At 36.7% G+C, this 18,794-nt stretch overlaps 1 protein-coding gene across 1 annotated transcript in view; it reads left to right on the top strand.

Moving 5' to 3' along the window:
* The first annotated feature begins 17,184 nt into the window (after nt 1–17,184).
* The window catches only part of LOC111505417 (cytochrome P450 4c3-like), a 160,663-nt gene continuing 159,053 nt past the window's right edge, over nt 17,185–18,794 (top strand). Inside the window, exon 1 of the mRNA XM_074186473.1 lies at nt 17,185–17,199. The gene's annotated coding sequence lies outside the window, so the exon portion shown is untranslated. The remainder of the gene's footprint in view (nt 17,200–18,794) is intronic.

Raw genomic sequence — 18,794 nt, 5'->3', positions numbered from 1 at the left:
TCTGTTTCAATCTGTATACAGTAATATTTTGTTTGATGTTCAGTTGTGACTAAAAGAAAGAAAATAAAAAAAAACTTTTTTGGCTGACATTGAATTACAATATTTCGTTCTTCGGGACCAGATTAAACCTAGATATTTCAGGTGAAACTTAATATTAATTGAACAATAGTTGGTTTTTCGAGGCCGGATTAAACAGAGATATTTCAAGTAAAACATAATATCAATTGGTCTTTCTTCTTCTTTACCGAATAAGCCTATTGAAACATTTCAAAAAATGGAAAAAGGAAGAGATTAGTAAAAAAACGGGAAAAGGAAGCGATTCCTATTAGTAGTGAAGGGGAACAAGACATTGCTTCTCGCGGCTTACAGTTGGAGCAGAGTAATGACAAAAACTCCACTTCTATGTACTCATATGCAGAGAGCAAGAAGAAACTGTCATGGCAGGGCTCCATTTCAAGAAAGTAAATCGATTAAGTCCAAGACTAGTGCGCCCGTTCAGAAAAAGTCAAAAAAGAATTGATGATTCAGGTAGAAATCAAAAAGAACTGGAGCAAGCAGAAATTCTTGAAAAAAGAACAAGAGAATCTCGACTCACAATCAGCCTTCAAGTTATCATAAATGGAATATTAATCTTCGGATGCATCAGTCGAAGATGAGTCTCCATCATGTGGATCAGGGTCAGTGATTACCAATGGATCTAATGTTCGAAAATGGGTGAATGAGTTCACTTGGAATGGTAATAATAAAACAAAAAATTGCATCCCTTGCTGTTTTCAGGTATCTGAACCATTTTCTCCATTGTCACACGCTGAAATATATCCTACTCCTCAAAATGCAAACAACTGTCAAACTGACGCTAGAAACAATTTCAATTCACGTGATATGTTTTGTCAATCAATTGACAATAATGACTTGAAAATTTGACTAGACAGAGTGTTCCGAAAAACTTGCCAATTTCTAACGGGAATCCTACATAGTGGCCCAATTTCATTCACCAGTTTGAAAATTCTACTGCTTTGTATTGTTACAGTTACAGACATGTCTTGAAGGTACTGCCAAAAAATGACATAAGCATTATTGAAACTTCCGTAAAATTCGCAAATTGATAAATTGCTTGAAGCAATTAAACAAAATTATTCAAGTTCCCTTGCACGAACGTCGTTGAATTTGATTGGTAGAAATATTAGAAAATGTGAGTTGGCAATGAAAAAAATTAAATTTTCAGTGGGAGAAAAAAAATTAGTAAAATTGGGGAATTGAAACGCATTAGATGTATGTTATATGCGAATTAGCGTCTCACACGTATTGAATCACAAGCGATAACAGCTTCCTGCTAAAAGTGCTAATTGTGCAGTATCAGCAAGATGAACACTTGTGTTCCAGACAAAGCAATTGCTGACACTGTTCAAATATTGTTTTTCATACCAAACATATAAATAGACCCTGCGAGGTCAAAAAGATGTTCATTAACTCAGTAACCATTCTCTAGTACAGTTCATTAACTTAGTAACCATTCTCTAGTACAGTCCATTAACTTAGTAACCATTTTCTAGTACAGTTTATTAACGATTTATTCATTCTCAAGTATAGTTCATATCAATTACTTATTCAGTTAATGTTTCAAGTTTTTCATATTATATACAAATATTGTAATAAAGTGTTTATAAAGAAATAAACCAATTTTTAAAAAGTGAATCGTGAAAAGCAAGATATAACATGTATAATAATTGTTATGAAAAACGATAAGTATATTGGATCAGGTTTGAAACGAAGCAGTAGAGTTAAATGGGAAAATGTAAATGCAATTTTCCGAGGTAGAGTGAGGACAGGTGTAATTATAAATTTAGCGCACAAAGAAGTGCGAAAATTTTTGAGTGATGTATATTTCCTTTTCAAATCTAGAATTTCCAAAATTTTGAAGAAGATGCAATGTCTCAAAGTGAACATGACATTCTTGGGGGATTTCATCAAAACATCGAATGACGGGGAAATTATTGATAGAAAAATATTTCAATACTCGTAATGAAATCATTGATTTGGGGACAGATTTGTCTGCTTGGTACAATGAACATGTTGTGGATGTTATTTTGAATAGACTCGACGAATTTCAGGAAAGAGACTCTGGTTGGGCATTGAGTAAAATTCTTTTGCTTGAGGTAGCAATCAATAAATATGAAATGGGCAACGGTACATCATTCATACGTTTGCCCAAAGAAATTGCAAACAAGCGTGCATGTGTGAATCTTGATAATCAAAATAATGCGTGTTTTTTCAGAGCAATCGTAAGTGGTTTGTACCCTTCCAAAGGAAACATTACACGTGCATCTTCATATCCAAATTATGATTCGGTTTAAAATATAAAGGGTTTGGAAATTTCTGAGAATGTATATAGTTTGGAAATGAATGTTGTCAAAGAAAAGACATTTTACGAAGTAGTACCTGCACGATTAAACAAAAATGAATTGAATAAACATGTGAATTTACTATCAATTCAAAATGTATATTTTCCTAAATTAAATGAGTATGACGCTTTATCTCAAGATACAGATGACTGTGAAATCAAATACCACTATTGCTATATTAAAAATATGTCTAGATTATTTTCAAAACAAATGAGTAAATATAAAGTACGGAAGTTTTTTTGTGATCGATGTATCAATTATTTTTCAAGTCACCAGAAATTGGATGAACATATTGTTTTGTGTGAGAATGTAAACGAATGTAAAATTTCATTTCCAAAATTTGATAATGTTGAATTCCGAAATTATGTATATAAACAAAAATGTCCTTTCGTTTTATACGCTGATTTTGAATCAGTCCTCGAAAATTGCAAGGAAAAGATTTCGGACAAATGTAGAAAATTTCAAAAACATAAAGCGTTCAGTGTAGGTTACTACTTGAAATGTTCTTATGATGACAGTTTGTCCAAGTTTATTAGTCATCGAGGTGACGATTGCGTACAATGGTTTACCGATGAAATGGCTAGCATTGCAAAATTCGTTGAGTCAAAAATTAGGAATATCGAACCGATTATATGCCCTCCTAATATTGTCACTGCCAAGGTATGTCATATATGTGAGAAACTTTTACCGAAAAAGACATCATCGTCAGAGATCATTGTCGCTTTTCAGGTTTGTTTAGGGGATTTAGTCATCAAGCTTGCAATTTATCGTTCAAGAAGCTCTCTATCGTACCCATTACATTCCACAATTTGAGTGGATATGATAGTCATTTCATTATAAGAGATGGAGCAAAAAAGGAAGTGTGAGCATACTTCCCATCAACAAAGAAAAATATATTTCTTTCACCCATACGATAATGAAACTAACATTAAATCCAGATTTATAGATTTTCATCGTTTTATGGGAGCCAGTCTCGATGAATTAGTTTCCACACTGGATGTTAAGAATTTGAAAATATTAAAGAAGGAATTTGCAGAATTGGACGATGAGAAGTTTGAGCTTCTCACTAAGAAAGGCGTATTTCCATACGATTATGTGGACGGTGTGGAAAAATTTCTCGACACTGAGTTGCCATCCAAAAAACATTTTTATAATAAATTAAACGATTGGGACATTGATGATGCAAAGTATACTCATGCTCAATGCGTTTGGCATCTATTCGATATCGAAACTTTGGGGGAATAGAGCGATTTATACATGCGACGTTTTTGAAAACTTTCGCGAAATTGACTTGAAAACATATGGGCTGGACCCTGCATGGTATTATACTATGCCAGGGTACACGTGGGATTGTATGTTGAAATATACAGGTTGTAAATTGCAAATTTTAAAAGACGTCGATATGGTTATGTTTGTGGAAAAGGGTATAAGGGGTGGAATTTCGGTTTGTTGTAATAGATATTCGGAAGCCAATAACAAGTATATGCCAACATATGATCCAACGATACCATCCAAATACATAATGTATTTCGATATAAATAACTTGTATGGGTGGGCAATGTCACAATTTTTGCCATATGGAGGCTTCGAATGGGTCGATACGAATATTGATGTATCTCAAATTCCCGATGACAATCCAGAAGGATATATTTTACAAGTCGATTTGGAGTACCCTGAGGGACTTCACGATTTACACAAAGATTTACCATTTTGCCCTGAGCACCGCGCTCCACCAAATTCCAAATTGACAAAATTGATGCCAACTCTATAATAAAACAGATTATACGTTACACTATAGAAATTTGAAACAGGCCCTCGAGCATGGATTGAAATTAACTAAAATTCATAAAGTTCTGAAATTTAAACAATCTGCATGGCTGCGTCCCTATATTGAGTTGAATACTCGATTGAGGACTGCAGCCAATATGTCTTTCGAAAAAAATCAATTCAAATTAGTCAACAACGCGATCTTTGGGAAAACCATAGAAAACATCCGGTTGCACCGAATAGTGAAATTAGTGTCCTCTTACGAGGGCAGATTTGGCGCCAAAAGTCTCATTTCCAGCCCTCGATTTCATAATCGTACAATTTTCGATTCAAACTTGATGGCTATCGAATTGAAAAAGGCCGAACTTATATTTAATAAACCGATGTATGTGGGCATGGCAATTTTGGATTTGTCAAAAACATGTATGTTTCAATTTCATTACGAATTCATGTTACCTATTATGAGCTATTACTGTATACAGATACAGACAGTTTCATTTATGAGCTATCGTGTGACGATGGGTATAAAGATATTATAAAAAAACACATTTCAAAATTTGACAATTCTGATTATTCGAGAGATAACGAGTACAACATTCCCCTTTCAAATAAAAAAGTACCCGGACTCATGAAAGATGAAGCAAACGGCAAAATCATCACGCATTTTGCAGGACTACGTTCAAAAATGTACACCTACAAAGTGCAGGATGGTAAAGTTGTTAAAAAGGCAAAGGGAGTGAAATATGGCGTCGTTAAAAATAAATTGAGCTTTGAAGATTACGTAGATTGCTTGAAGAATTTCAAGCAGAAGAATATCACACAATGCACAATAAGATCATTTGCTCATAACGTTTTCAGTATAGAGCAGACAAAAATAGCCCTTAGTTCGTATGACGACAAACGTCATCTTATCCCCAAATCATTCGATACATTACCTAGGGGGCATTATAGTTTGAAATAAGTTTTTTCACTTGCAGATCTCAATATCTTGCGCAAGTCAACATGAATTTGGAACAACTTTGCATTTTCACCATTACCTCTACAATTGTCAGAAAAAAGTCATTCAAAATTATGTCAAATATTGTGAGAAAATTTCTCAAGCTTTATCAATATGCGATAATCTACAACCAGAAAACACCATTTTTTACTGTATTTCAACAATCCATTATATGTAGTTTTTATTGCATCATTTTTATAATCCAAATATATGTAGTTTTTTATTGTATCATTTTCATAATTCAAATATGTATAGTTTTTCAATATTGTATTTCAAGGAGGGTATTTTGAATAAAGAAAAAAAAAACAAAATCCTTTTCTGTGTTTTATTAAAATATTTTCGTACAATATAAAGTATTTTCTTGGAAAAAGTGATTATGTTTACAATTGAGGTGAACCACCAGGGCAGGTTTGTTGAGCGAAAATAAGGTAAATATAATTTTCATTTATTACATAAATCATACACTAGTTTTTGTTTATAATAAAATGAAAATTCACGTAAAGCATTAACCAACATACTATCTAAAGATGAGGCTTGACAAAAACCTTCGATAATTTCTTCCAAAGTCAAATTGGTTTTATTTTCACGTAACCATGATTGAATAATTTTGAAAACACCTCGATAATAGTCACAAAAGTTTATGGCATCCAGCATAGCGATACGATCAGACAGCACCCCCATATGGATGTTCAGGACATCGTTTACATCTTGTTGAGATAGCTCCATGTTCGTGGTATCCTTGGAAATAGAAACTTGTTTGGTATTACTTTCGATGTACTGTGTGACGTAAATGTAATCCCCGCAACGTGTTGTGATTGGATCAAATTCGTCTACGTAGGCATCGATTTGTGAATCAAAGAAATTTTCTTTCACTTGTTGCAGGATATCAATTAGGGTCGCCCATTCATAAGTTGTTAAATTGATGGAACGAACGGATAATTGTTGCTTCAATATGATGCATGGACTAAAGTCTCTGGATGGACTTAGACCGCATCGAATTTCATAAGATGACATGGGGAATGTCATCAATAGCAATTGGTGTTCGTTTCGAGCAGCTATTTCGTACTGCCCCACCGCTCTATCGATTTCACTTAGAGTTTCATTGTAATCTCCACGATCACTATCACACATTACTTCAACTTCACTACCATAACCACAGTCGAGAGACATTTTGTTCAAACTGAATATCCATCGGTGTTTGCATGCACTCTTATAGCTTCAGATCACATGATCAATTTCAAATATTTTGTGTTTGCGTTGAACACTCAAATATTTCTTCACAAAAGGCCCCCCTTCCAATACAATGTGAGTGTGCTTGTTTTCCATAAGATTCTATACAAAATCAACGTTTTCGATCCAACTGTTATGTTTGTTATCCAAGCCCAACCATTTGACGTAAAGTTTTTTACCTTTCCTCTTTAGAACTTTTTCCACGAGATATATATCAGGATTCGCAGTTTTTTGTAATTCTTCCCCATAGAAAGCACCCCTATTAGGAACACCCTGCATATCTTCTAGCATAAAGGTGGCGGGATTTGTAATATTGACTTTGATAATTTTGAATAATTCCGTAGTAACCGTGTATATCGATTTGAGAATTTGTTTTTCGTTGGTTTTGTTGATTTTCGAGGGTTGTATGCCCGTCTTTGAGTGTCGCGTATCATTGTAGGATTTTGTGATTTCGGGCAAGACATTCAACCACTTGTAAGTGCCATTCAAACTGAAATATTTGAAAAGTCTTTCAACGTCCTAATGGTACGTTCAGCCATAGAAGCCTTAGTGATGCTGTACGTATTGTAGTGATTTATTCCGTGTTTCTTCATCAATGTTTGAAACTAATTATTGTAAAATTCTGTCCCCTGATCGGTTTTTAGATTTTTTGGACAACGTTTCGTATGTTCCAAAATATCCGAAAACGTTTTGGTAATTTCTTCGCCCGTTTTCGCTTTCAGCGGTCGAGTCCACACGAATTTCGAAAAACAATTGATGACGACTAGAATGAGTTTGAAATTTCGATTTTGGTGAGCGAACGATCTCATCTCAGCCAAGTCCATCTGCCATAAATCATCCAGTCCCTTGATAATGGTACGGCGTCGAGGAAAATTTTTTCTAATTGGTTTATGCAGTTCATAACTGTGCATAATGTTGGGAAACAATTCAATTCATTACATTGGAGTTAGGTTTCGTCGATTTTTTCTTTCTTTCTTTCTTTTTGTTGATGGCCAGCTCCAAAGTTTTGACATTCAGACCTAATGTAGTTATTTGCAATTCGACGTTTGATCTAAATTCTTTCAATTCTCTATCCATTTTCTCGGTCAAAATGTCAGTTTTCTGCATAGACTGCAAAATTTTGGCATTCTTTTCGTGAACCAAACTGGTGAGTTCTTTCAATGCCTTTGATAAATTATTGGCGATACGTTCGATATTGATTCCATATTGACGATTGAATTTTTCATGTAACTTTTGGAATTGTTCCGTAGCATGTTGAGTCGTTTGCAAAATGTCGGCGTTAACTGCTTGAATTTTTTTATCGAATTCAATATTCGACTTATTAACTTCATTCTTGATGAGTGTGTTGATGTCATTTTCCAAATGTTGCATATCACTGCGCATTATTTTCGTGAGCTCAATCATTTTCCAATCACAGTTGGTCATATTTCTCTTTATGGAAGTAGTGAGGTTTTTCTCAACTTCATTCACGTACTCTTTGTTGACTGCATCTGATGCGTTCGTAGGTCTTTTCACATTACACAATTTCAAATTATCGAAGTCAATGTCACCGTCAGGTGTATGTAGCAAGCCACTGACTACTGTTGGTGTTGTAGGATGCTTTCGTTTCCTATTCGAGCTACGCCCAAACTTGTCGATAGTCATAATGAAAATGCGACACACATAGATATGACTGTAATAATATCTGTTTTTAATGTGGTTTTCGCAACTCAAATGACCGCATTGAAATTTTGCGAAATATTTCATGCGATAATCGCGGCATAAATGAACGTTTTATCGCGCTAAATTTTTGACATTTTTTCGAAGCGATTCTTATGTCATTTCTGCATCATTTTCTGTGACGCATTACAATGCAAATTATATGGGTTTTTAGAAGAAATGAGACTTTGAAAAATGCATTTTTTTCGATGCGATTCAAATGACAAAACTGTCTCATTCAACGCATCGAAATTTTGCAAAATTTCCAATGCGTTTTTCGAGACAAAAATGAATATTTTATCGCATTATATTTTTAATAAAAAAAATACATCTCATATTGAATTGTTTATTATTGAATAATGTTGGCTTCTCTGAGTTCATTAAATATAGCTGTAATTTCGTTGCCGTGAGAAGAGGAATTTCCAGCTTCTTTCGAAGCTATAAGCAGCTTCAATCTATCGCATTACTCGTTCGAATCATCCCAATACAATACTCGAAGGGCTTCTCATTATATATCCAACGATGCGTGTCGAGTGCAATATTCGAACCAACTTCTTCATTGCTCGCTAGATTATCGTAACCCTTACCAAGTGTTTGAGTACGAAACATGGGTCTAATTACATCGGACCATTTCCATTTTTGAGTTCCCTTCATGGATCCTCTGGCATTCAGGTGGGCTTGCGTTACCTCTAAAAGACGTCTATAAGAGGCTCGATCCTCTTTATTATAGTCTTCAGGTTCATCGAGGAAAATCAAATTATATAGTCCTGGAGTTCCTTTGAAAGAGAGTCCTTCAGTTGTGATATTTCCACGTTTATCAAAGTCAATGTACTTTCTACCGAGGATCCATTTTGAAGAGGACTCGTCATAAACTGGCCCATATATTTTATCAATCGAATCGTCTTTAGCCCAATGTTGCATAACATATTTGTGCGATATAGGCGGATATTGCTCCCGGTACTCCATCATACCCTCCTCTGAAATATTTTCCTTTGATGGTGGTGGTGAAGGTGACTCGTGGAATACCTCATCATAATTCTTTCCCGTTTCAGCAACATCTTCAAGTGGCAAGAATTGCCACGGCTCCTTCTTCATTTCCTCTTTCTCTTCCTTCTTACTGACACCACTACGTTGTCTCAAATGGTTTACTACCGATTTTTTAGAGATTTCAGCTAAATCTTTCAGTGGTTTCGATATAGGTTGAAAAAACTTTTGCAGCGACTCATCCTCTTCAGACTTCCCCAATTTCAGAGCTAGATACTTTCTTCTTATACTTTTTGAAATTTCGTAGATTTTGTTCTTGCGTACAACATCGACTTCTTTACTGAGCGGTTTCATATCGACAAATAACGTTTCCATCTCTATTCACATACACTTATGTATTTGTCGAAGCCTTTTCGATATCGCCCCTTATTCAAATCACATTCTATGACAATGATAAAAGTTCCATACTTGTCGTGCCAACATTCTGCACACATTCTCTTGAATTCATCGAAAGACATGTCTGGAGATACGTGTTCATCGAATACATGTTTCAAATTCATTTCGTCCTGCTTAAACAATACAAGCATGTTGCAATTGTCGCGTATCAATTGTTTGGGTATCTTGGAATACGTCTGACACAGATAGATGGCATCAATGTCCTTATGTCGGCACATGGAATAATATTCGTGAATTTTCTGCTGACCATCGCAGGCTACATCATCGAATATGAATATGGAATTTCGTTTAGCCGCCTCTGGACTGAGAATTTCTTCGTTGTCTCGAAATGGGAAATAACCGACTCCTTTGGTTTTTTCCAATATCTCTCGAAGCAACTGATACTTGGGTTGATACAATAACTTTGAGTACACGTAGACATTTTCAAATTTGGCTCCATTCGGATGAAATAATATCGATAATGCTGTGTTGGTTTTTCCACACCCTGACGGACCACATATGATGGCGCGAAACGAATTTGGCAACAACTTGCCATGTTTATTTCGATACTTGACACCATCATCCAAATAGTCCAAATTGTCTATGGGTAATGTATTGTCTTGCGGAACGACTTCCATGTTCTGATCGATGATCGGTAGATTCACTTCAATATGTAGCGTGCACATTGACGTCATCCATCATTCCAAATGTTGACTTATCACGGAGAAGGTATCGTCAATACGCTAATCAATAAGCTACCATTTGAATTACACTTACCTGGCTATCAGTATTGCGGTCCTAGTACGAAACTACAAGAACGTCTTGCACGAGGCGATCCTGGTATTAATCCACTAGACTCGGCTTGTAAACAACACGACTTGGCATATTCGCAAGATACGTCTCTTGAAGCTAGACATCGAGCTGATAAAGCTCTCGAAGAAAAGGCGTAGCAACGAGTGAAATCTAAAGACGCAACACTTGGCGAGAAGGCGAGCGCTCTATTCGTCACCGGAGTAATGTGAAGTCCAAACGGAAATTAGGAATGGGTGTGAAATCATTTCGACGCAGCATTTTGCAAAATATAATCAAAAACTGGAAGCCTACGACGAATGACGTGAAGAAATCTGCGGCATCGGCTCTAAAGGCGGCAAAAATGGCCGTCCATAAAGCTGGAGGACGTAAGAAGATACGTATACCGCGAATTATTCCATTCGAAGCAAAATCTGGAGGGATTCTACCACTAATACCCATATTTGCAGGCCTTTCAGCTTTGGGTTCGTTGGTAGGCGGAGCGAGCGCCATCGCAAAAACAGTGATAGATGCAAAAAATGCCAAAAAGAAACTCGAAGAAGATCAACGCCACAATAAAGCTATGGAACATTTGGGTTCCGGTTCGTACTTGCGCAAAACACCTCGGGGATTTGGTCTGTTTAAAAAAAACAACATCAACGCAAAGGACGAGGCCTCTACTTGAAAAAGCAACAAAAAAACTCCTGTTGAAGCTACCCCATAGAGCAATATATGATTCGGAAATTCAAAAGTGTGCCCATCAATTGAAAATACCACATTATCGTGGAGTCTTTATGCGTAATGCGTTGCCAACTTGTGGTCCTTGGCCGCGAGAATGTGCTGTATTGAACTTGGATTCTCGATTGAATAAAGGCACTCATTGGGTAGCTTACATTACGGCAATGCTGTACAATATTTTGATAGTTTCGGTAATCTCAAACTTCCGATGGAATTCGTGCGATATTTTGGAAGAGGTATAACGATTACATATAACAATGATCGGTATCAAAATTTTGACCAGAGTAGTTGCAGATATCTGTGCCTTCACTTTCTACTTCATAATGTCTGCATAAATGGTTAGCGGTATACGGGATTTAACCGATGCTGAATTGAAAACTCTATCGATTGACTATTTGATTGAGAATTCTGAACCTTGGGAATTATTGAATGTTTGGCATAGATAACCAAAGGACTACCAACATCGATTCGCTTTGCAGATTCGTTTACCATGTTTCATCCATTATCGACATGAGGTGGTGTCAACTGCGTCATCGCTACAAAATGCAATGTATTATGGTCCTGTTAGCTCACAAAGAGGATGTTATTATTGTAGGAATAAATGATTCAATATATTGTTGTTGTTGTTTTCATTTCATTATTTAAGGTGTGTACATGAGGGAAATGTATCAGTCATGTCTATGATATTAACTCTAATGAGTCGTTTTTCGATACTTTTCATCGATTTCAATCCTTCCATTCGATTGGATTCCGATTCAGAATACAGTTTGGCTTTGCTCAGTTTTCATTCGTACAACAGTATACCGAACATTGAAGAAGGCACGAAATTCTATTATTACGAAAACGGTGACAAAACTAAACAAAAAAATATCGATATCCCTTCTGGATCATACGAAATTGGTGACATTGAAGCTTTAATAAGCAAATATATTGTGCCTAAAACGTACAAGGAAAATCCCCAGGAATTTTTCTATCTGAAACCGAACAATAATACGTTGAAAAGCGAAATATTTTGTTTGAAACACTCGATTGATTTCCGACCTGCAAATAGCTTGGCTCACATATTGGGCTTTTCATCTACTCTTCCAACTTTATCACGCATCCGATCTACCTGTGGATATCATTAAAGTTCGCACCGTACACATAGATAGCAACATTACGTTTGGAGCCTTCTACAATGACACACCATCTCATACGATATACGAATTTGCCGTCGATGTTGATCCTGGTTACGCAATTGACGAAACACCCAATCATCTTATTTATCTACCCATTTCTCATACGAACGAAATGAACAACATTACATTGCGAGTTCTCGACCAAAATTCTAGGCTCGTTGATTTCAGAAACGAAGAAATGATAGTTCGTTTGGAATTGAAGCGAAAATATGGTGTTAACTATCTGTAAGAATAACTCATCACCTAGTCCCATGTCAATCTTCACCAAGACTTTCAAACAGCATCAACAACTGTCAACAGTGAATAAATTATTGGAATTGTTAGTACTGTCAGAGGTTATCTCACCTACACCGATGAAGAACACTTGGCTATCTCAGGATGGAAATACCCCAACAGCTTCGACATCATTCAAACTACATCTTTAACGTTCAACATACTTATACCTATCAAACATTTCTTGAATATTTTCAATGATTGTCCTATGGTAAACACACCATCCGATTAGTATAAGTTGGAGATGATAGCAACTGTTTCAAAATAGATGAGACTGCTGGTACAGTAGCATCAAAGACGAAAGTTAAGCTGAACATTGAAAATATCGAACTGAAAGACAAACGAATCTTCCCTAATGATCAAATCAAATTGCAACTTTTGAAAGCTATCCAAGCCGACACTCCTATTCTTATACCATTCAGAAAATGGGAACTCCATATGCTGCTTGCTCTCACACAAGATGCAAAAAATGAAATATGGGCCGTCAAGACTTCTTCGTTTCTCGAAAGCCCTCGCTATGTGATTGTATGTTTCCAAAAAGATCGTGATTACACCAAAGTCAACAATGATCCAACGCAATTGAACCATATAAATATCACCAATATAACGTTGACTCTGAACGGTGAAAATTACCCCAAAGAGAATATGCATCTGAATTTTGGAAAAATGAATTTCTTGCAAGCATATTTCAACTACGCATAATTCGGTCTTACCTATAAAATGACTAATCAACATAATCCTCTCATCAACACCGCTGACTTTGTACAAAAACTCTCTTTGTCATCGATTGCTCTAGAAGGGATGAAAGCATCAAAAGTTCCAGTGCAAATGTAAAACTTCCAAGCATTCGAAGGATTCCCACAAAATACACGAGACTATTGTATCATTGTGCACGACATTGTCATTGAACACCTCCCACTTAGCGAAATTATCAAGAAATGGAATTGAACATGTGATTTTGCTGCAGTATCAATCGAAGAGTCAACATGAGAATAGCTGTCGTAGATATTCAAGGTTTCATCATCGGGCAACAATTCCATCCTAAAAAGATAGCTATAAGGATCGGAATTCAATGTAGTAACTTTTTACTGTTGCCAAACATACCATTTTCCTGTTTGAGTAAAGAAGATCGTCGTACCGCCTGTTACTTGGAGCGAAACGTTCACGGATTGAGGTATTCCTCTGGTTTTGTGGAATACAATCAATTAGATGCCATCCTCTTGAAAAATTCACAAGGTATCGATATCGTTTATGTGCGAGGTCATCAAAAACGTGACTATCTAGCAGCGAAATTTCACGAGTTGGATATACCTACACGCGTCGTGAATTTGAAGGAGTATGACAATACGACCTGGATGGTTCCCACATTCGACAATAACAACAACGAAGGTGTCTCACCTTGTATGCATCACATTCACAACCAAACCAAATATAATTGCAGTCTCCGGAACGCAGATATTCTATACAAATGGCTTTGTGATATGTTACCAAAATGAAAATGTATAATAAATTTCTATTCGAAATGTTTCACTTATTTTTTCCACCTAACCTCAACACCTGATGATGATGATGATGGTGACAACGTTTTGAAATCTCTCCAAACCCCCAATGCCCCGTTTGTTTGTTGCCCTCCCCCACACTCCCCACTCCCCCATTTCCCAACTAACACAAAAAAAACGCATCTGACGTATTTTGAAATGTCATTGTTGGATACCTCCATTGCCCTCTATTTTCATACGTTTCCCATTGGGATCGCACGCTCAAACGTTAGGCCCCCACCTGGCATGTTTTTTTCCCTAAATGAGACACCCTGTACATATTGAAGAATCACACACCAAAACCATAGAGCCTCGTTGAACTTTTTTAAAATGACCTATTTTGAGACACCCTGTACATATTGACGTCATGTTTTTTCTTCAATCCGATTTTTCATTCACTATTATTATTATACCATTATTTTTCACGCCGACGTACACCCCGTACATGTTTTTTTCCTAAACGATGAGACACCCTGTATGGCACCCATGTTTTTTCTATTACGTTGACAATCATGTTATTTTCTTTAACGCCCGTGGCCATTTTTTTTCTTTAAAATGATTTTACATTCATTATTAGTATTATACTATTATTTTTCACGCTGACGTATTTGAGAGTACATGTTTTTTCTTAAACGATGAGACATCCTGTATGCCAACCATGTTTTTTTCTTCAATGTCTGTGGCCATGTTTTTTCTTCAATCCGATTTTTCGTTCATTATTATTATTATATCATTATTTTCCACGCTGACGTATTTGAGACACCCCGTACATGTTTTTTTCCTAAACGATGAGACACCCTGTATGACAGCCATGTTTATTTTTCTTCAATCCGATTTTTCGTTCATTATTAATATTATAGCGTTATTGTTGTAATTCCACCGAGCTCTCATCTATCAAATAAATCTACTCGATGCTCATTCCATCCTTCTATGCGTCGATCACGTCGCACATGTCTCTTTCCCACTCACTACCGTAAGTACGTCCCCTAGGGAATACGTAATAGAAGCCCTGTATCCCCTCTACTTAAGTGAACTATGATAAAATTGAAGACATATTTTTGAATACATTCTGAGTGACTATTTTCATTTTTTGTTCGTAACAGATACATCTTACTATCTTTACATATAATATGAGTTTTACTTCACAAGCTTGCTTACATTTTATCATTTTTTTCAACTGATTAATAACGTAGATTGTTGAGGGAAGTGGTGTGATGACTTGCTACCTAGGACCTAGGTGGTGGCTGGAGATGAACACAAATGTCCACCCTAATCTACCGCTTGGAATGAGGCTGGACATAGCAGATCACCTCTAACAGAAAGGGCACTTCCGGCGGCGGGCGCCAAAAGCTTCACCTTGAATAAAGGCAAGGAACCGGCTGCCCCTGCAGAAAAGCTCCCTCACTTGTGCACCTCCATGGAGGGAACCCCAAGAAGGTTGAAGAAGCCGCGCATCGACAGTAATAGCGCTGCACCTTCCGAAACATTCGCGGAGGCCACCGTGGACACCTCAAGTTTGCCAAAGAGAGTGTGTGTTCGGCGAGTCTTGGCCCACACCTGGCAATATAAAAGAGATGTCTCCTAGTGACCTATTCACCTTCCTGGAAAGGACAGGATGGACGATGACCTAGGAGGACAACTCCTCAAGAGGATGTACAATGGGTCACATGTCGCCTATGTGCTGTGAGTCTACACTCACCCTCCCTACCTCTACAGATACACATACAGAAGCGACGTTTCTGGCGGAGTCTGGGTTTTCCGCGACACTTTTCACTTGCCTCACTAGTGACATCTTAGCAGCTACTAGTATTCGTATCCTATCAAGGCAGTGCTGTTTGGTGGTCAGCAGCACGCTTTAACGCAAAGTGTGAACGATATGTCATAGATTGGCTGCTATTCGCCGCACTATCTTCCGAACTGCAAGGCCGGGATTTCGTCCTTCTGATTCGGAAGGCGATTGGACGCTGTACACGTAGGTGTTGATTTGCCAGACATCAGCTTCTTTTTTTAGAACACTATGAACCTCCGCTTCCAAACAAGCCAGTTCTTGTACATTTAGGGGACTAATTCTGTGAAGTGCCCTGCGTGTTCTGATTATTTCTATTCGTGGCATGATGTCACTTCTACCATTTCATTAACAGGCTGGATAGTAGCTGCCACCAAAGATAGGATACGTAATTTCTGAAGTTTTATGCGAAAAGGAGTAATGCTCCGGATGTGACTCACATCACAGAGCATGAATTCTCGCTATGCTACCTCTTTGCGCGGGCTCACTCGTATCAATGCATACAGCTATCTCTCAGCTTTTGCATCCACTCAAAGCGTCCGTCGTCATTGCCAGGGTTGTCATCGGTAGATAAGTCATAGTTATTGGCTCAACCTTCTTACCTCTGAACTCTGACGTGCGAGTCGATTATGGGGGCCCCTTTCTCAATTACCAGGAACCGAGTGTTTGGGATCTACCGGATGGTTACCTCTGTAGATCAACGGCCAGAACTGGTAAGAAAATAGTGCTCTCCCTTCTCAGTGCACCTGGATAGCCTCACCAAATCATCATTATTATTATTGTTATTATTATTCATCGTGGAGTTCACAGTATCAAGTAAGGCGAATATTATCCAAGAAAAAACATGAAAAAATTAGATTTTGAATTCGAACATGGCAGACTCTATCCAACCTCTCCGATGAGACAGTACTTCTGATTATTAGAGTCACTGGTGAAATGATGTCCTCCCTACTCTCGACAAGTTCAGGAGCACATATCTCGTGACGTCACAATGACTTACGACAAACACGTAGTTTTGAAGTTGAGCATTTTGATAACAGTAAACGCTAATGATTTGTATTCTGGATGAGAACACGATTCAACGATTCAACCGCAAAATTAGATTTGATTACACGATCCCATTGAAGACGAATCTCAAAGTTTATATATTCATATGATTTACCATGATGATCGAATGAAAACCATTAGCGCAGTGTTTAATACATGTGAAAAGTAAGCTGAGTGAATTGTTAAATTTCTGGTGACAAAAAATTATCGAAGTTGGAATTTGTGTCTAGTGAAAGGTCGTGCTCACTTACGTGAAACTATAAAATAGAATATTTTGATTTGTTAGTTAGTCTGTGTTAGTTATTTGTTATTCTGTGAAAGAACCCTTCATGATAAGGTAGGACTGATTTGGAACATATTATAATTCCAGAAAAGATATGTAAAACCATATAATAAGGAAATTTTTTGAAACTGGTTCATTATTAATTTCGAAAATTTCAATGAGAGACAGTTTCGGAATTAAAATCGTAATTTGAATACAGTCAGATCTAGTCTATGTTTGATAACCATATAAGAATAGCATACATGGTGAGTCCAAATATATTAAATTCGTTTAGGAATGTAGTTATTCTGAATCACTACATACATAGAGTGGTTACAATCAATTCATTTTGAAGTGAAACTTGTCAGAAAAATTAGTCTTTTGGATTTATATATTTTCATGTAACCGTCAACATAATCTTTTTTTGCAATATTATTCAGTAGTATTTGAGAATTTTGCAAATAGTTTTGAAAACATTGCTCATAATGATGTACATATAGATAATCTCTGAATCAAAGTATGAAATTGGTATTCAAATTCCTGATGAACATACTTCAGATGAACAAATCTCAGCAAACCATCCCGAAGATATCACGAGTAAGCCCCAAAAAAAATGAGCAGACTAAATGTCAATAGTTCGACAGTTTGACTTATCATGACTCATCTGTTGAGAGTTCTGGTATATTTCACTCTTGTTTTGAGAAAAGCCTCGCCCAACTTCGTTATTTCGAAAGGCAGATTTTTTTTTGATTTTTTGAGTTGGTTAATGAATGATGTTTGTAACTAGAAATATTTTTGACATCAAAAAAATAAGTTCACCAACGATTAGAAGAATTTTCAAACATTCCAGCTGAAATGAATCATTAGCAAACATTCACAATGAAGAGCGAATGAAAACTATATGCACATAAGATAACCAGTTAGATATACTTCAGCCAGTTTTCTGAAAAAAATGAAAGGTCACACAGTTTGAAATTTATCATTTGAAAAATTCTCATCTTTGTCGTTTCCGATCATTAAGCTGTTATCGCGAAAAATTCCCGGTATGACACCTCAGGACATCCCCTCAATAGAAAGCCAATTTTTATTAAAGCATTGAGAAAAGTGAATCTTTCAGTGTGTGAAACGTAAAAGTTGTGAAAGAGTTATTCAATATAAAATTGGTTTCAAAATAAGAGAATGCCTTACCAACCACACCACTGCTGAGGCATAAACTGGCGCAGTCGGCCACGGATTTTGGAAAACCTAAACTCGAAAACCACCATCAGGGAAAATTCCAGAAGGCGAGTTAACATTGTATTGGAAAATTCCGAAAAAGTAGGAAGCCCAAAAGTGTTTCAACAAACCTCCTGCGAGTTTTCAAAAAAGACTTCAGTTTCTTCAAGTGTGGACAGCGTTCCATTCATCTTGCAGAGACGGGGTGGAAATCTAAATATCCAGCAACAAAGGATCGAATCAGAGGGCCACTAACAACCATTCAAACGGCAAGCCCAAGATTGGTTTAGGATTAAGAAGAAAACAAAAAACCAGATCCAGAACAGATCAACGTAGAATTAAGGACCAACCAAGAAAACTTAGGCGTTAGTCTCTCACTTAGGCGTAAGTCTCTCATTTCCACTATGTTGTTTCCCACAAATCCTTATTTCCTTGACATTGGTATCGAGTAGAAA

Source organism: Leptinotarsa decemlineata, unplaced genomic scaffold (genome assembly GCF_025532065.1).
Source record: "Leptinotarsa decemlineata unplaced genomic scaffold, Ldec_3_MD MMD2_tig00078422_RagTag_RagTag, whole genome shotgun sequence".
NCBI lineage: Eukaryota > Metazoa > Arthropoda > Insecta > Coleoptera > Chrysomelidae > Leptinotarsa > Leptinotarsa decemlineata.
The sequence above is the reverse complement of the archived record's forward strand: the minus strand, read 5'-3'. Positions and strand labels throughout refer to the sequence as shown.